We start from the raw sequence: 19,696 nt of genomic DNA, 5'->3' as shown, positions 1-19,696 counted from the left end.
TTCAATTTACTGTTGCATAACATTCTTCTATCTTCAGTATTCATGAAAACTGTGCAACATGTCCTTGGATGTAGCCATGATGAAGATTGATGATGAGTGCAGTATGTTTCACGTCGTCTATAGAAACTTGAAGAAGGAAGTTAGTGAAGTGTCGTTGAATCGACGTCTGTGCCAAATTGAAGCCGACCGACTGAGAAGCACTGTGATAGCGATAACATTGTCTATCAACAACGCAGCGACCCACGGAGATCCAGTTTTCAATCAAGTCTAATTAGCGCAACATTTTTCCGTGTCCCACTTCCTGAACATGATGCCCGAAAACTCACAGGTCCATATCAGTTCCTCCTCCTCTGCCTTAGCATTAATTCCAGAACTGCAGCAAAACCAGAATATGCGGGTCGAAGGTCCCAGAGTTAGGAGTAGGGCACTTTTCCGCTTGCTGCCGGTGGGTTCCAGTGGATCAACTGATCAGCGCATGGCACTAAACAGTGTGTTAAAATGCCGCAGTTGTAATTTTAATGCTTATCTAAAGCTGGTTTTACTGACGTTGATCAGGAATTATTGGAGCATCAGAGTGACGCGTAGTTGAAGAATAATGTCGAATAAAGCAGCATCGATTCTAAAATTCCAATTTCTGATTTGTGGGATTGTTCTGTCTTTGGGAAAGGCATCAATTATTAACCGCAAAACTGCACATATTCCCCAAGTGATTATCCATCTGTGGATCAAGAAACAGAGGTGATATTTTAGCTTGATGACCTTTTTCAAATCTCTGACACTGCACTGGATTACATTCTTGGAAAGGCTGTCAAACTCGTTTCAGATCATCCTGTTTGCTGCAAACTCACACAGCTCGTTAAACCGCTCGAAAGGATTTAGATTTATCTCTGAGGGTAGACTGAATGTTGTCAGCGAATCTGGTTAATCATGACAAATAGTTTTGCTGCTGTGCAGAACAGAGGGTTCAAACAGGAATAAGGACGAATCTTGTCCGTGGATTTTTCGGGAGGAGATCAGTGAGTAATAAACGAACTCAGTCCCGTTACTGGTCATTGTGACCAAATGTTCAAGGCAACAGATGGCAATGATAATGATGGTTGATATCGACAGGTCCATTCCTGCTCACTAGAGTCACAATTGTATTACAGACCCCGTGAGCAGTGCAGATGATGATCTTTTTGTCAACCTGAGAGAGTGCGACAATAAATCCCACGTTGTTATTCTTACTCTATACCATAAACCAGTTAGCCAGCGGATTGAGCTTACCGCCTTCGATTTAATGCAAAGCTAAAACAAACTGCTCAGTACATTAACAGTTTGTAGTAGTGCACGTCGAACCAGCTGCTGCACATTTCAACACCACCAGCTCTTCTTACACTTAACATGTTCAGTTGCCGGTGTTATGCAATTCCTTTCCGATGAACGCTAAACAATTCGTGAGTGTGTCACTTTTGCCTCCCCATCCAGGCAGCCCAGAGTCCCTGTCCCTGTTAAATCCACTCCTTGTGTCTGCACGTGGCCTGTCAAAATGCTGGAATCATCTTCTACCATGTTTTTTGCTTTCTGAAAAAGTATTTCCGATTTCAAAAACTCAGAATAAAAAGTACCTGATGCAAACTTCTTTGTCGTTCCTCGCTCGTTTTGAAGCTCTAACCTCTGGTTATATGATCACCTGAACGAGGTAATTTCCATTATTTTTACCCTAACCAATTTTACATCCGCTGGAAAAGCTCCATTAGGACACAACTCAGTCATTCCTGATTTTTGTCGCATGATTCCTCATCTATTCCACCATCCCATTAAATCCCTTCTTTTCTTTTCATCCCTTCTTTCCTTTTCTCCAAGTAAATCTCATTTCTGTCGTCTCAAACGATTTTGTATCAAGGGAACTCTGACCATATCCTTCCTAACCATATTCCACCCCCCAACCCCCGTGTATTTCATCATGTCTTTATATACCAGTAAATTCCGTCCTTAGAAATGATGCTGGATCTAATTCAACTCATGAAAACTTACCACTATGTTATGCAATCTCTTTACCGGTACAGGAAAGGTGTGAGCTATTTCATTTACAGCTGAGTCGGTTGGCTGTAGCAACATTGGTCAAATCGCAGTCACATAGGTGACTGTTGTTCTCATTTTTATTTCTTCTTAACCTGTGCTTAAGTAACACCGTGAGGAATCAATCAATATTGTAAGACATACATTACCGGGTGTGTTAAATCTAAGGTTATGAGAATAGGGCAGTTTTCAGTAACATCGACCAGAGATTGCTCAAATCTCAGGCACATGAGATTGACAGAGAGCGATGTTGAACGAAATAGACTTTCTTGGCAAATGCCAGTGTTTTGAAGTTTTGGGTGTAATGTACTTTTAATAGTGTTGAAATGTCTGGCTAGCACAAGGAGTCCAGAACAAGGTAACAACATAACATTTAGTCAAAGCAACTAAGAGCTTTGTTACATGGATACAAAAATGAAATGCGAATTCGGCCAATCAGTTTAGATTATGCTCCAATCAAGTTTGAATTTGGTATTTTTACAATGTTAAAACCAACGAAACGATCCGACGTTTTGTGAGACAAATATCGGACATTTTGAACGGTTACCCAGAGCGGCAAAGAACAGCAAAGAGAGCAGCTCAAAGACCAACAGATATAGGATGTTCGAAAAATCTCCAAGAGGTGCCTCTGGAGAAATAGATATCATAGAAAAAAAGTATCAACATCCACCTGAGAAAAAAATCCACAGAGGAAGATACTAAGAGAAGATTCAACAACTAGCTGTTTTGTAAATTTGTTTTTTTTTTTGTAAATGTTAATGGGGTCGGGGTGAGGGAAGGTATTGTAGAGCAGAAGGTTTAGAGAAAGGAGTTGCAAGAAATAGAAAGTTGATTATTCTCTGTCACATGTTAAAAATGACAATAAAATTGTTAATGGTAGCTTTAAATTGTGATTTTGGGATAGTTCTTTGACTGTTGAATTTCAACAGAACACAGCACGGGATTATTCATTTCTGTTTTGCTGGTTTACATTAGCAGATGGAGTTTACCCCGTCACGTAACACCAGTTACTGTAGTTGCTGTGTTGTTTTGCCCATTTGTGCATTTTGCATCATTAACGATTTTGAAGTTGTCCCCTCTACACCAAACGTCCGTGCTTTTGTACCATTGTGCAAAAGGAATAGTACGTCTCGGCGACAGGGCTCCCTACAATAACATTCGACGGTGATTCAATCTATCTATCCTGATATTGACCAATGGAAACAACACTGCGCACTCTTCTCGAGTCTGGAAGATGAGTTCATCCAGCTGCCAATGGTGGTAGCCTGCTCGCGGGGAAAGTGGCCATCACAGCTTCCGGGAAACCGGAAGTCTGAATGTCAAGGAACTGTTATTAAATCTCAATGCTGCCTTCACTCCGAAACAACAGAAAAAAAAACATTTTTAAACAAAGAGGCTCACCTGATTTATAGATCACGCACAAGCTGCGGTTCTGGCTTGTTGGTCTTGGGTGTGATGTCGCCTCGGGAGGGTGATGTACGTGTGAGAAGTCACACATGAGCCCTGGAGTTTTGCATTTAATTCTATTTTTGACTCAGAAGGCAAGATTTCGATGAGATCAAGGTCAGATCAAGATACCAAAGCTTCAAGACATACACCAGCAACTTCTTGTCGGCCGATAATAGACTGAGAAATGGATTTTCTAACTTAAAATTGTGCTGATCCTGTTAATGTGGATCTTGCCGAGCGCACGTCCTATGTGAATTAACGTGAAAGCCTTAATCTGTCCAAAATGTTGCTTTACTCACACGGTAATCTGTATGTCCTTGATTAGTGTGATCTGCCTTTAACAATCGCAAGCAAATGTTTTCACTGTACTCAGGTACATGTGACAATCAATAAATCAAATAAAGTCAATCAATCGAAACACACAGACATTTCCTTATTGTTTAGTGCCAGCACGGCGAAGGTGGGCTGCATGGCCTCACTTTGCACTGTGACATATTTTCTGATTCGAAATTAAATCACAGTTAAACCAACAGAATGTGGAAGTTACCCACAGGTTATATTGACACAGCCGGGACACACCTGCACCACACACAATAATAGTGAAGACCTTTCAACATCATCCTCTGAGGTACATGCCACACGCCAGGCGAAATGCTGAAGACAGTGTAATTCATGCTAAAGTCAGCGCTAACAGAGCAGCCCAGCTGGAGCCTATTGGGCTCATAACCCGGAAATTAATGGATTGAAAACATCCTCTGCTCGTTGACAATGCCACGTTTCAGTGTGTGTCCTATCCCCGCCAGTGTTCCTCCATTACATAGCTCCATTCTACGTATTGCATGTTGTTTCACTTTCCATTTCCTTTCACTCAATGTATATGAAATGAATATTTCATTCTGATACACCCGCCAAATTGACACCGGTGAGGAAACACAATCGTGAAGTTCGGGAAACTCTTTTGCTGTTCTCTGCCGGTCTGCTCTGATCTGATTCGCAAAATCATTTGCCAGAGCTGGGAATAAACTGGTGAAGCTGAGATATAGTCGTTGTTTCGTGCTCTATACGCATGACGCCCCGCAGTTATTCCCCACGCTGTTTCACACAGCCATTTCCTGCCTGTGAAATGAAAAGACGTGAGTAACAATTGGATCAACTTGTTGGAGACAGCATTATGACACTGACACAGTTCCACATTATTAGGGCATAGATCGCCAGTTATGAATAACCACAGAGATATACAAGTGACAGAGAGTTGCCATGGACACGATGTGCTGAACAGCTTCTGTCAGCGAGTGAATGATGCCACACGTTGATGCTGCCCCTCGTCCAGTCTCTGGCACAGAGTGGCTGATGGTGAAATAATGTCTCATTGTTAACCCTCCCTTCCGTGTTAGACTGTCTGCAGCTCCGCAGCTCAGGACCGTGGGGATGATTCTCAGTGACTGAGGGTTTCATTCGCATTCTCTTCATCTAGGACAGCTGGGGCTCAGGGTTAACTGCTGCCCGATTGCAGCAAAGAAACCGATGTCACTGTTACAAAAGCCTTTCTGCAGGATTGCTGTGAAGATGGATTCTGAACAGCAAACAGGCTGCACAAAAATGTCCTCACATCAATTTACTTGAGGGTAGAGAATCCGGAGTAGATTCTGTCTTTCCCAACAGTTCAACATCTTTATTAGTCTCTCAGATAAATAATATTTACAGAAAGTTCACAATAAAACTTGCTGATTTCCAGCACTTGATGCGAGCATTTCCGCGCTTGCCTCGCCTCAAACTGCTTGCAGGTGGAGAGGAAATAACTGAATACTCTGCCGATGGAGTCCAAGTGGAAGGGTTAAACATTAATGTCCCGTGAACAAGGTGACGGAATGAGAAGGCGATATCCTTGAAACACTTTGGTGCTTAGAAACCCGAGATCAAAGTATAATGTTGTTGGATCTGAGCGACTTTCAGCTGGTTTGGTGTTGGAAATGTAAGAATGCCACTTGTCTAGGGGCATGATCTTCGCTCAGTAGCTTGTGTTAATACTGGCGTGTGAGAATGTCTTACTTGAAGTCGCCATCGAGCCTTGGTCGTTTGATTTCACTTTTGCCCGGTAGTCCTATCAGCTGTTTGATTAAAAAAAGGTTTAAATCAGGAAGTTGCCCCCCTTGAAATAACGTTGAAGTCTGGAGTAAGAAGTGTCATTTTAGTAGACATGGCACAGTCGCACATGTGGTGAAAGCGAACGAAGTGTTTCAGGATGCTCGTCCTCACAATCCCGTTCTGAATAAATCCACCATCTTGGTTGTTCGCACAGTTCTGCGTATGAAACTTGAGGAAGTGGGGACATTAAATGATTGGAAACAGCGCTGAACAGGTCAATGGCAATGGTGTGGTGTATGAGGAATGTCAACAATAAAGGTGATTTGTAAGGTTGGGGCAGTTCTTCTTGGAGAGCAGAAGGCCGACAGCTGACCTTGTTAAACCTTTCCAAGACATGAGTGGGATAGACAGAGAAAACAAGGAAGGGGGAACGATCCCCACGCCTGAAAGGATCGAGAACAATTCAGCAGAGTTCTAAAGTCATTAGTAAAAGAAGAAAAATGTACATGAGGAGAAACGTTTTCACATAGCGAGTGGTTAGTGTCTGCAAAGCACTGCCTGAAATTCACAGATGCAGTTTCAAGCGAGTTATTTAAAAACTAATTCGATGTTTATGCTGAAAGTGAAATTGTGCAGCGTTACAGGAAGAAAGCAAGAGAATGATACCAAAAGAGAAACACATTTATCTCTGTGGAGAGCCAGCACACCTTAGGTGGTTTGTGACACATTTGTGATTCAGAGTGGAATCACAGTTCGACCAACAGAATGTAGGGAATAAGACCACGGTGATGTTGGCAAAGCCGGGGCACATCTACACAACAGAATATTATCCAGCACGGACATGTCGCAGGGAGGATGGCGCTGTCTGAAAATCCTGCAGTGTGTCCTGCGGATCAGAAACAGCACACTTCCCTAGGAGGGCAAAAGCAGGCCTCTGTACCGTGGCCAAGCAGCCTAAGCCGCGGGGTTCAGGTTCCTTTTCGGCCGGCGGGTGTAAGTTCCAATCCCACTGCTGCAGCGTGTTAATCTGCTTTGGTCAAAGCCAAGATCAAAGCAGGGGTATTGGAGAGCTGAATGCAGTGTTGGTGAGTGCAAACACTCTCAAAGGTGTCACAGTCCATGCGGTGGTCGTCTCTCCTACGGTAAATTGCACTCTACTGCTGTCATCTTGTTCCACTCAAGTTGAGCTTTCACTGGAACTAAAAAGAGACTGTTACTTCATCGCTGTCGTGAAACAAAGTCCTGCGGTGACTCTACTCGTCGTTATTTGGTGTTCTGACGAAAGGGAATTGTTTCCAATGAGTTACGATGTTACATGGTCTTAAGTTTCCTTCATTTCTGTCCTGCAGACATTAGAAGAGAAAGGTAATCTAATCGAGACTGTGATTGGTGAACTTCACATTTTATGGCCCATTCTTATTGTGTTGTTTCTTCCTCTCTTTTCAGCACTTTCTGGGAAGTGGTGGTGCACTAAGGCTCCAGTATGTTTGAAAGCGTAGTTTGGAATTGCGCTGCTGTTAGTTGTGAGATTAGTATATGGCTCACGGTCTGTATCACATTTAGCGTTCATGCTTCGCTGTGTCTGAAAAAATGCATTTGCTTTGACATCCTTGTTTCTGTTCCGTGTTAAATGCTGACCGTTTTGCCATTCGCTCAATACATTACGAGATAACACGGTTTGTGAGGTAACTTCCAGGAGCAAACATCCTCAACTGAGGATCCGGGAATATTTCACGGAGTATGGTCAGTCGGGGCAAAAGTAAGAAAGTCTTTCGGTTCTGCAGTGTTTCACAATGCTATCTTTCCGGTGAACAGCCACAGAGAGCGATGGCAAGCCCCGCTCAAAGTAATCCTTTCAAGACGGTGTAAGTAACACAACGTTATTGGGGCTCACAGCGTGGAAACAGCGTCTTTGTGGATCTCGTCCATGCTGACCACATTGCCAAAATCAAACAAGTCCCACTTCCCAGCACTTGGCCCCTATCCCTCTGAACCCTTCCGATCCAGAAACACCTCCGGTTGCCTTTAAAACTTTCTGAGTGTACTAGCCTCCTCCGCTTCCTCTGGTAGCCAATTCCATACACGCACACCTGTCTGTGTAGGAAATGTGCCTCAGGTCCCGTTTAACTTTTAGCCTTTTCACCTGAAACCTAAGCTATCCAGTTTTCAACTCACCCCACCTTGGGTAAAATACTTAAATACTCAGTTTGCAAACTTTCCATAAGATCATGCCCCAGCCGCTAGCTGCAAGGCAAATTGACCCAGCTTATGTAGCCTCACCCGACAATCGAAACATTGACAACATTGTTGCAATTTTGTGAGCAATTTCACATGATGTTTTTACTTTTTCGATGATGCGAATTCCGCTGGACAATGATGGGCTATTGGAAATGGAAAGGTGAAGCGGAGAACTGCTGCAAATGACAGTGCTGGGCACCGCTGAACAACCGCAGGCCCTGGCGGGACTTGTCTCTGGTGTGTAGTGGTTATCACAATCGCTTCACACGTGAAAGGTCCCCAGTTTGAAACTGGGCAGAAACAGCCCTGTCCCCAACCGCAGCCTTTTAGATGGACGAAAATGGATCTTTCCTGCTTGCTTTCCCATCAACAAACCTGGCTTGGCGTTTGCTCGTGCAAATCCGCTCTCAGGGTGAAAAGTAATGCAATTCCATTTAAGTATTAGGCGAAACGTTGTTAAGTGTTTCTCCAACCGGCTTCTGATCATACGCCATCCTGTTGAAGACTGTAGTTACAGCGTTCTGATCCTTCGATGAAAAGCAATAAGGCATTTGCATTCCTCGCACAGGCGGCCCGGTTCAAAACCAAGAAGAAAGCTGATGTGCTGGGTCACCGTGCATCACAGATTCCTAATGTAGTCTCTCTATCAAAAGTATCCCAAAGTAGTCTCTGAAAGGCCTCATTTGGAAGCTGACTGCCGTTATTCAACGTGCGTGAATTAGAACCAGAAGTCCTGAATCATGTTTTTGCACGTTAGCAGCTCATTCCATCAGCAACAGCAATAACTGAATTTACACTCTCAGATGATCCTCTGGATTTGTGCTGTCATAGGGTCACTAATATTTAGGTATGCACCGAGATTTAAGCCATGTTGGAACTGAGACTGCGGAAATAACAGACAGGCTACAGAATGACATCGCTCCCATTTGGTTTTCTTAATATCACAGATAAGCAGGAAAATGTAAACAGGGAGGGGGAGGGGAGGAGGCAAGCGGCATAACAAAGTGAGGCAGTTGCACTTTGGTGAAATTCCTGCTTTTTAATTCACTCAACTACAAGATACGTGAAGGTGATTCAGGCGGGAGAGATTTTCACATCGAGAACAAAGAACACTCACGTACAGTTAGCAACTCTTTAACATCTTGTGGGGTGGGAGGGTGGGACAATCACTTTTTGACTTCTGCTAATATGTTCAGAAACTATCTTTTACATTGATGAGAACTGCTTCCCTAATAAGCACCATGGAATTTTGTAACTTTTCTGAGTCGCTTCCCATCGATTCCCACATTGGTTTCCACCTCAGCTGGCAGCCATGTTGCTCATGTCTGGACATTCTGCAGCAAGTTGCATTGATAAGGTGAAAGACAAAGAAATGTCAACTCGTACTGACACCGAGGTTTGAGCATCCTCACAATGTGATCTATCCTTCTCGGATTGTCCTGATACCTCAGCTTTTCAGGTGGAGAACATTCTTTGGGACGCTTATTCTGCAAAACAGTCGCAGTACCTGAAACTATGCTGCATGGTATGATGTGGAACACGGCCTGCTCAGCTTTGTACATTTTCCCTGTCATCCAGTATGTTTCGTGTTCCATTCTGTTTCGAGCAATGATCGAAAGAATTTACCAAAGCAAGAATCGAATTTCCAGTAATGTCATGCAGCTCATGTTTATTTTATCAAATCATGAAGAATATGCATTCTCACACTCACATATAGATTTGTAGCTGAAAATAGTGTCAGAAGATAGATTCAGCTTTCGATTGAGTTTTGTGTTGGTTGATGGGCTATCATTATTTGCTGTGAAATTGATATCAGAGTCGGGCATATCCCACCTGTTATACGAGGAGGACAAGGACCGCGAAATGTTTTCCCTGTGCTTTTTCATCTGTTGTTTTTCAAGAGCACAATTGAAAATGTATGACAATAGGTCGTACGCACGTGCGGGTGTTACCGTGGCCAGTCTCGAAGGGGGCGTCGCTTCCAATCCCACCACTGCCATTTCTGTTGGTCAACAGCAAAGCTGCAGCGTGTTTAAGTGCCGTGTTCAAAGCAAAAAAAAAAGACCTGGTAGGTTTGCTTGTTTGAAAATTAACGACGGTGTGGGAGAGTGCAGTCTCTCTCAAAGGGGTCAGTTTCTGTGCTGTCATGGTCGTGTTTGCCTCCCACATCTAAAATCACAAGCAACTATACTGCCGCTGTTTTTTTTTTCAGGCAAGTTGAGTTTTCACTGAACCCGAGGAGAGACTGTTATTTCATTGCTTTTTCGGAAAAATAGTCCTACCGTGACTCTATCCGCCGTTATTTGAACAGAAATTTCTCCCATTTCCTTCCTTTCTGTCCTGGACACGGCGGAATGGAAAGGAAATCTAATCGAGAATCTAATTGCTGAAATTCGCTTTTTATTGCCCATTCTTATTGTGTTCTTTCTTTCTCCCTTTTCAGCACTTTCTGGAATGTGGCCGTGCACTAAGGCTCCAGGATATTTGAAACAGTAGTCTGGAATAGCCCTGCTGTTAATTTTGAGATTAGTATATTGCTCATGCCCCTGGTTGTGCCCGCCAGATCCTACCCACATATCCTCCACTCATGGACTCGCATCTCGAGCTCACCTCCCCACTTTCCAACACTGTCAGATACTTTGCCAGACCACAGAGTGTTGCAGCAGACGTGCAACTCAGCGCAGAGCAGGCTGGCCTGCAAAGACCCAACGGCAGTCCCGCACAATTCCTTTATAATTAAGAACACGTGTCTCCCCAAAGATCTCACAACCATGATAGGGCATATTGTACAACCAACAATACATTTCACACCCTTTAGGCAAGACACAGACCCTTTAATAGAGCTGACACTGATTGGATAGGGCGAGTTTTGTGTGTGCTGTGTTCCCGCATTACTACATCTACTTTTACAAAACAAAGCCCATGCACCGTCTCCTCCAACGAAAGCCTACTCTTATTAGCTGACATCCCAAAATCACTGTGGGCACAGCAAAGACCTTTGCAGGCCAGGTATTTTCCGCCCTATCACGTACAGTTACACTCAGACAGGGAGGAATCCTGCCATCAGTACAACAATACCCGTATTACCCGTGACAGTATTGGGAATCAAACCAGTTATTGAATCACCTCTGCAACAGGGAATCCTCGGGCCCACAACCAGCCCATGCAACACTCCCTTCTTAACTATCCCGAAGCGTGGAAGACTATGAAAATGGCGCTTTGTGCAAAACCTTAGGGCTGTCAATGCCATTGTTTTCCCCTGTTTCCCAGTAGACTCGGACACAAATGCCCTCCTGATCAGAACCCGCCTCCTCCTCCTGATATTCTTGTAATCGACCTTTGCTCAGCATCATTCTGCATTAAGTTGTTCCCTGAAACTTTATGTTTTTACATATGGTGGCTGCAACAATCATGGGCCGGATTTCCCTAAGGGTATTTGAGAGCCCCAAATTTGTGCCGCTGCAGTATACCTCACCCTGTCCACCCTTCACCTACCATGCCACAGCACGTTCCTCCAGTACGCGAATGGCATGCTATTGGCTTCCACCTCCACTAATGAATGAAAGCAGTTTACAGTGGCCTTGCTCTGTAGTCTGGCACAGGATGGGCATAGGGTGCCTATCAAGAAAATGGAGCTCTGTCAGCAAAATGTCTAATATCTTTCCTTTGGCCTCAGAGCACTGTCCATGGAGTAATTGACTGTCATCACCCAGCTTCCTCTACTTGCCACAAACAGGCAGCTGCAAGTGTTTCTGGGGCTGGTAAAGAAATGCAGGCCTTGGACTCCTGCCGATTGTGCTATTAATGCACCTTTATGGGAGGCAGCCTCCCGTAAATAGAACGGAGTGAAGATCCAAAATGCAATGGCCATTCACTGAACTGAAGCAACAAATTTGAGTGGGAGCAGCGGCCGAGTTGAGGTGAACCCGGGAGACTACAGCTAAGGTAAGAGTTTTTTTCAAAATTACTTACCTGTAGCGGGCATCGGTGTTTTTGTTTTCTCTCTCCTTCACAGAAAGAGCGGGAGCAGCAGAGGAAGTGACGGCAAGCAGAGGGTCAGCCGGGAAGGAGAACTGTGAGTATAAATACTCACTGTTTCACCACCAACGGTCATTTGAGTGGGAGCAGCGGCCGAGTTGAGGTGAACCCGGGAGACTACAGCTAAGGTAAGAGTTTTTTTCAAAATTACTTACCTGTAGCGGGCATCGGTGTTTTTGTTTTCTCTCTCCTTCACAGAAAGAGCGGGAGCAGCAGAGGAAGTGACGGCAAGCAGAGGGGCAGCCGGGAAGGAGAACTGAGGATAAATACTCACTGTTTCACCAACAACGGTCATTTGAGTGGGAGCAGCGGCCGAGTTGAGGTGAACCCGGGAGACTACAGCTAAGGTAAGAGTTTTTTTCAAAATTACTTACCTGTAGCGGGCATCGGTGTTTTTGTTTTCTCTCTCCTTCACAGAAAGAGCGGGAGCAGCAGAGGAAGTGACGGCAAGCAGAGGGGCAGCCGGGAAGGAGAACTGAGTATAAATACTCACTGTTTCACCACCAACGGTCATTTGAGTGGGAGCAGCGGCCGAGTTGAGGTGAACCCGGGAGACTACAGCTAAGGTAAGAGTTTTTTTCAAAATTACTTACCTGTAGCGGGCATCGGTGTTTTTGTTTTCTCTCTCCTTCACAGAAAGAGCGGGAGCAGCAGAGGAAGTGACGGCAAGCAGAGGGGCAGCCGGGAAGGAGAACTGTGAGTATAAATACTCACTGTTTCACCACCAACGGTCATTTGAGTGGGAGCAGCGGCCGAGTTGAGGTGAACCCGGGAGACTACAGCTAAGGTAAGAGTTTTTTTCAAAATTACTTACCTGTAGCGGGCATCGGTGTTTTTGTTTTCTCTCTCCTTCACAGAAAGAGCGGGAGCAGCAGAGGAAGTGACGGCAAGCAGAGGGGCAGCCGGGAAGGAGAACTGAGTATAAATACTCACTGTTTCACCACCAACGGTCATTTGAGTGGGAGCAGCGGCCGAGTTGAGGTGAACCCGGGAGACTACAGCTAAGGTAAGAGTTTTTTTCAAAATTACTTACCTGTAGCGGGCATCGGTGTTTTTGTTTTCTCTCTCCTTCACAGAAAGAGCGGGAGCAGCAGAGGAAGTGACGGCAAGCAGAGGGGCAGCCGGGAAGGAGAACTGAGTATAAATACTCACTGTTTCACCACCAACGGTCATTTGAGTGGGAGCAGCGGCCGAGTTGAGGTGAACCCGGGAGACTACAGCTAAGGTAAGAGTTTTTTTCAAAATTACTTACCTGTAGCGGGCATCGGTGTTTTTGTTTTCTCTCTCCTTCACAGAAAGAGCGGGAGCAGCAGAGGAAGTGACGGCAAGCAGAGGGGCAGCCGAGACCCGGAAGCAGTTAGTGTAAGCTTAGCTGGGTTAGTTTTTTCCCCCTTTAAAAGCGTGAAGGAGAGGAACCCGAGGCACTACACGGGTAGTGCCTCCCACCCGCCCTCCTCCTCTAACCTAATAATAACATCTGTTGTGGCAAGCAGGTAAGTGCTGAATTTTGCTTGTATTATTTAGACACAGTTTTTGTTTAAACAGTTAGCTTTAGAGGGATGGCAGTGAAGGCAGTGCAATGTTCCTCCTGCAACATGTATGAGGTGAGGGATGCCATCGACGTCCCTGCCGATTACACTTGCAGGAAGTGCACCCATCTCCAGCTCCTCCAAGACCGTGTTAGGGAACTGGAGCTGGAGTTGGATGAACTTCGGATCATTCGGGAGGCAGAGGGGGTCATAGATCAGAGTTATAGGGAAGTAGTAACTCCAAAGATGGCAGATAGATGGGTGACAGTGAGGGGGACTGGGAGGAAGCAGCCAGTGCAGGGACCTCCTGCGGCCATTCCCCTCAAGAACAAGTATACCGTTTTGGATACTTGTGGGGGGGATGACTTACCAGGGGTAAGTAACGGGGCTCAGGTCTCTGGCACGGAGCCTGTCCCTGTTACTCAGAAGGGAAGGGTGAAGAAGAGCAGAGCAGTAGTAATTGGGGACTCGATAGTTCGTGGCACAGATAGGCGGTTTTGTGGGAACGAGAGAGACTCACGTTTGGTATGTTGCCTCCCAGGTGCAAGGGTACGTGATGTCTCTGATCGTGTTTTCCGGGTCCTGGAGGGGGAGGGGGAGCAACCCGAAGTCGTGGTCCACATTGGCACCAACGACATAGGTAGGAGGAGCGCTGAGGATGTTAGACAGGCTTTCAGGGAGCTAGGTTGGAAGCTTGGAGTTAGAACAAACAGAGTTGTTGTCTCTGGTTTGTTACCCGTGCCACGTGATAGAGATTCGAGGAATAGGGAGAGAGAACAATTAAATGCGTGGCTTCAGGGATGGTGCAGGAGGGAGGGGTTCCAGTTTTTGGATAACTGGGGTTCTTTCTGGGGACGGTGGGACCTCTATAAACAGGATGGTCTACACCTGAACCTGAGGGGAACCAGTATCCTTGGGGGGAGGTTTGCTAGTGCTCTTGGGGGGGGTTTAAACTAACTCGGCAGGGGCATGGGAACCCAGATTGTAGCTTCAGGGTGCAGGGCCTGGAGTGTAGGGAGGTGAGGAACATGGCATCAATATCCAAGGAGGGTGCCTGTAAACAGGGAAGTGGCTTGAAGTGTGTATACTTCAATGCAAGAAGTATACGAAATAAGGTAGGTGAACTTGCAGCGTTGGTTGGTACCTGGGACTTCGATGTTATGGCTATTACGGAGACATGGCTAGAACAGGGACAGGATTGGCTGTTGCAGGTTCCGGGATTTAAATGTTTTAGTAGGGTCAGAGGTGGGGGTAAAAGAGGGGGAGGTGTGGCATTGCTTGTCAAAGATAGTATTACAGCGGTGGAAAGGACGATGGATGAGGACTTGCCATCTGAGGTAGTTTGCGCTGAGGTTAGGAATAGGGAAGGTGAGGTCACCCTGTTAGGAGTCTTTTACAGGCCTCCTAATAGTCCTAGAATCATTGAAGAAAGGATTGGGAAGGTGATTCAGGAGATGAGTGACAGGAAAAGGGTGGTTGTTATGGGGGACTTTAACTTTCCTGATATTGATTGGGAAAGCTATAGCTCAAGTTCGTTAGATGGGTCAGTGTTTGTTCAATGTGTGCAGGAGAGTTTCCTGACACAATATGTAGACAGGCCAACAAGAGGTGAGGCCATACTGGATTTGGTTCTGGGTAACGAACCAGGCCAGGTGTTAGAATTAGAGGTAGGTGAGCACTTTGGGGATAGTGACCATAATTCGGTGATTTTTACACTCGTGATGGAGAGGGATAAGTGTGTACTACAGGGCAAGAATTATAGTTGGGGTAAGGGAAATTATGATGCGGTGAGGCATGACTTAGGATGTGTGGCTTGGAAAAGTAGACTCCAAGGCAAGAGTGTAAATGATATGTGGAACTTGTTCAAGGGGCAACTATTGAGTGTCCTTGATAATTATGTACCTGTCAGGCAGGAAGGAAAGGGTCGTGCGAGGGAGCCGTGGTTTAATAAGGAATTGGAATCCCTTGTTAAATGGAAGAGGGCGGCCTATCTCAAGATGAGACGTGAAGGTTCAATTGGGGCGATTGAGAGTTATAGGGTAGCCAGGAAGGACCTGAAGAGAGAGCTAAAAGCAGCAAGGAGGGGACATGAAAGGTCCTTAGTAGATAGGATTAGGGAAAACCCTAAGGCTTTCTATAGGTATGTTAGGAATAAAAGAATGACTAGGGTAGGAATAGGTCCAGTCAAGGATAGTAGGGGGAAGTTGCGTGTGGAGGCGGAAGAGATTGGGGAGACACTGAATGAATACTTTTCTTCAGTATTTACTCAGGAACAGGGCATTGTTGTCGATGAGAATACTGAGGCACAAATAAGTAGAATGGATGGCTTTGAGGTATGTAGAGAAGACGTGTTGGAAATCCTGGAAAAGGTGAAAATAGATAAGTCCCCTGGGCCTGATGGCATTTATCCTAGGATTCTCTGGGAAGCAAGGGAGGAGATTGCAGAGCCATTGGCCTTGATTTTTATGTCCTCTTTGTCTACAGGAGTAGTCCCAGAAGACTGGAGGATAGCAAATGTGGTTCCCTTGTTCAAAAAGGGGAGTAGGGATAGCCCTAGTAACTATAGGCCGGTGAGTCTCACTTCTGTTGTGGGCAAAGTCTTAGAGAGAATTGTAAGGGATAGGATTTATGCACATCTAGATAGGAATAATGTGATCAAGGATAGTCAGCATGGTTTTGTGAAGGGCAAGTCGTGCCTCACAAACCTTATTGAATTCTTTGAAAAGGTGACGAAGGAGGTTGATGAGGGGAAAGCGGTAGATGTGGTATATATGGATTTTAGTAAGGCGTTTGATAAGGTTCCCCATGGTAGGCTACTGCAGAAAATACGGAGATATGGCATTGAGGGTGAGTTGGAGGTTTGGATTAGGAATTGGCTGGATGGAAGAAGACAGAGGGTAGTAGTTGATGGCAAAGTTTCTTCATGGAGTGCCGTCACTAGCGGTGTTCCGCAAGGATCTGTTTTGGGACCATTGCTGTTTGTCATTTTTATAAATGACCTGGAAGAGGGGTTAGAAGGTTGGGTGAGCAAGTTTGCGGATGATACGAAAGTCGGAGGAGTTGTTGACAGTGAGGAAGCATGTGGCAGGTTACAGCAGGATATAGAGAAGCTGCAGAGCTGGGCAGAAAGGTGGCAGATGGAATTCAATGTAGCTAAGTGCGAGGTGATTCACTTTGGGAAGAATAACAAAAAGATGGGGTACTGGGCTAATGGTCGGATACTTGGTAGTGTGGATGAGCAGAGGGATCTTGGTGTCCATGTACACAGATCTCTGAAAGTTGCCACCCAGGTAAATAGTGCGGTGAGGAAGGCATATGGCGTACTGGCTTTTATTGGTAGAGGAATTGAGTTCCGGAGTCCTGAGGTCATGATGCAGTTGTATAAGACTCTGGTACGGCCGCATCTGGAATATTGTGTGCAGTTTTGGTCGCCATACTATAGGAAGGATGGGGAGGCATTGGAACGGGTGCAGAGGAGGTTTACCAGGATGTTGCCTGGTATGGAAGGAAAATCGTATGAGGAAAGACTGAGGCACTTGGGGCTGTTTTCACTAGAGAAAAGAAGGTTTAGGGGTGACTTGATTGAGGTGTACAAGATGATTAGGGGGTTAGATAGGGTCGACAGTATGAACCTTTTCCCGCGTATTGAGTCGGGTATTACAAGGGGGCATAGCTTTAAATTAAGGGGGGGTAGATATAGGACTGATGTTAGGGGTAGGTTCTTCACTCAGCGAGTCGTTAGTTCATGGAATGCCCTGCCAGTAACAGTGGTGGACTCTCCCTCTTTATGGGCATTTAAGAGGGCATTGGATAGGTATATGGAGGATAGTGGGTTAGTGTAGTTTAGGTGGGCTTGGATCGGCGCAACATCGAGGGCCCAAGGGCCTGTACTGCGCTGTATTCTTCTATGTTCTATGTTCTAAATAATTACCACTCCTGCTCTGGGAGTCCAGATTAATCCCGGCCCTTCTGTTTTTATGTAACGAAGCCAGAAGGGTTCGCATCTGGCATTTTAACACAGCTTCATGGGGATCTCCGTCACCCTGTTGCGTTTTCTATTGTTTAGTTACCACCGTTATGAGTGGAATGCTTGTGCGCGTTGGCAGCAGCCACAATAAGAGTGGATAAGGCCACCGCCATTGTGCTATATCACCCGTGTATTGTTTTGTCCTACTGTCAATCTTCCTGCTGCTGAATTTAGCAGCAATCCAACATTTTACTGCAACTCAGAGAACTGGTCATCAGGTCGCTTGGTGATCTAGGTTAACCTTTCCCTACACCGTGCCCTAGCTTTGATACCCACCACCCTAATTCTGCTCACCTAACATGATTCTGCAGACAACCACAACTTCTTGGACCTGGTTCAGCATTCCTGACAAATGGCTCCTGCCACAAACGTTGATTTTCCTGCTTCTCGGATGCTGTCTTACCTGCTGTGGTTTTCAGCACCATTCTCACCTTTATTGTAATCTCCAGCATCTGCAGTCCTCACTTTCGCGTGGTTCAGCAGGTGGCCTGAAAGGTCTGACAAAACCCTGATCAGATTCTTTTCACCAGCGGCTCTTCCTTCCTGCCATCAGACCAATACATATTAGCAGGACATATCCTCTGCACCCCCTTCACCACTCTCGAATCAGCTGCATTACCACATGGGGTTTCCACACAGGTGGCAGATGTCTTTGCTCTCACCAGAGCCTGCAAACTGGCACAGGGTAGCACAGTCACTATCTACACAAACTCCAGATGTGCCTTTGGAGTCGTTCAGGACTTTGGCACAATATGGAAACAGGGGGGTTTATCGGCTCAGCAGGGAGACGAATCAAACATGCTGCACACATTGCCAACATCCGAGAAGCAGACCTGCTACCCGCCGCTGTCGCTATTATAATATATGATGCCAACAAATCTGCCACCGACCCCGTCCCATTAGCAAATGCCTCTGCTGATGCAGCCACCCGGGAATCTGCACTACCCCTGGTCAGTTTTACCCTGTAGACCCCCAGGGTGGTGAAACTTCCAGAGTCCCCTGACCCTCTCAATGCAGTCCGAGCAGTTCAGCAATTCGCCACACCAGAAGAGAGGGCCGCATTGGCCCACATTGATGCCGTGCACTCACCATCCTTACAGGTTCTTACCCACCTCGATGGCTGCATCATCTACCTGAAAGCCTACCTGCAGTCACTGGCCTTGGCGGCACTCGGAATCGGACACACAGACAAGATGCTGTCAGTCATTCTGGGAATGCAGCGGGAATCGCTGCAGCTGCCCAAGCCCTGCTGTCACAGTGCCTCATCTGTCTACTGTAAAATGCAGGGAAGCTGATGGTCAAACATGATTACGTACCAATTCCTGAGGGTCCATTCACCCAAATTCTAACTGACCTTGTCCATATGCCTCAGAGAGAGGAATACAAACATGTCCTAGTTATTGTCGATATGTTTTCAAAATGGGTAGAGTCATTACACATCAACAAAAAAAATGCCACCAGAGCAGTGGTAAAATGTATCCTGCAGGACGTTATTACAAGAGGTTTTATATCCCAGGGCGCTAAGAAACATATGGGGGGTGGGGCCTATTTCACCACAAACTTCATTACTGCTGACAGTTACACCTTCGGGATACGCTGGAGATACCACATTCTGTACCACCCCCCAGTCATCAGGAATGGTGGCGAGAATGAACGGCACCCTCAAAACCACCCTCCCCAAAATCACTCAGGACACAGGAATAGTTTGGCCAGATGGCCAGCCACTGGTGTTTTATACAGTAACAGGACAGTGAAACCGAATAACGGAAATCACACCCTTTGAAGTGCGAACGGAACGACCAATTCCCACAGATTCTGGATCGCCAAAACTAGCCAAAGACACGGTGCTGCTCTTAACACAGGAAACGCTCTTGGATTACGTTCAAGCCCTTATGAGAAGGATTACTTTAAACCATGATTTGTTAAAAGCTGCGGTATACTGGGCACTTGGGTGTTTCTTTTCTTCCTGCTGATGGGAACTGAATACAGATTTGCGTATCTTGTGTCCTTCTCTGTCTCAAACTGGTACACACACAACTGGGGAAAAAAAATAAGCACTACCGTAGTTAGGCGATAGTGTGCGGGTAAAACAAAAACAAACAAACAAATAAAAAGCTGCGGTGTTCACACCACTGCAGGAACCACTTCACCCATTTTAACTGGGCACTAGGTAACATGACAGTCGCTGCCGAAAGATTCTCTCTCCCGTAGATGGAAAGGATCACTCTTGGTCTGTCTCACGAGCACGACAGCTGTCACGCTCCAAGGG

Source organism: Chiloscyllium plagiosum, unplaced genomic scaffold, assembly GCF_037043375.1.
Source record: "Chiloscyllium plagiosum isolate Xiang-an unplaced genomic scaffold, Cpla_swu_hap1 HiC_scaffold_18, whole genome shotgun sequence".
Lineage (NCBI taxonomy): Eukaryota > Metazoa > Chordata > Chondrichthyes > Orectolobiformes > Hemiscylliidae > Chiloscyllium > Chiloscyllium plagiosum.
Note: the sequence above shows the minus strand (reverse complement) of the source record.